Source organism: Cicer arietinum, chromosome 5 (assembly GCF_000331145.2).
Source record: "Cicer arietinum cultivar CDC Frontier isolate Library 1 chromosome 5, Cicar.CDCFrontier_v2.0, whole genome shotgun sequence".
Classification (NCBI taxonomy): Eukaryota; Viridiplantae; Streptophyta; class Magnoliopsida; order Fabales; family Fabaceae; genus Cicer; species Cicer arietinum.
The window spans coordinates 35974384-35974822 of NC_021164.2; positions in this window are offsets into that span (position 1 = coordinate 35974384).

Below are 439 nucleotides of genomic sequence, written 5' to 3' on the forward strand. Positions count from 1 at the left end.
CTAGGAAGGACGAAAATGACCTAAATGTTCATCCAATGACACAAAAGAACTTATTGGATGCACAAGAATGGTTAAAAACCGTAATTCGACCAGAATCAGCCATGGGAGGACGAAAATGACCTAAATGTTTTTTCCAATGACACAAACACACCGATTGGATGCACAAGATTGGTTAAAAACCCAAATAGGACTGGAATAAACCTAGGGAGGGAGAAAATGACCAAAAAGTTCATCTAATGACACAAATAAACTTATTGAATGCACAAGACTGGTTAAAAACCCTAATTGGACAAAAATAAGCCAATGGAGGACGAAAATGACCTAAATTTTATCCAATGACACAAATGCACCTATTGGATGCACAAGATTGCTTTAAAACCCTAGTTGGACAAGCATAAGTCTAGGGAGGACGAAAATGACCTAAATATTCATCCAATGA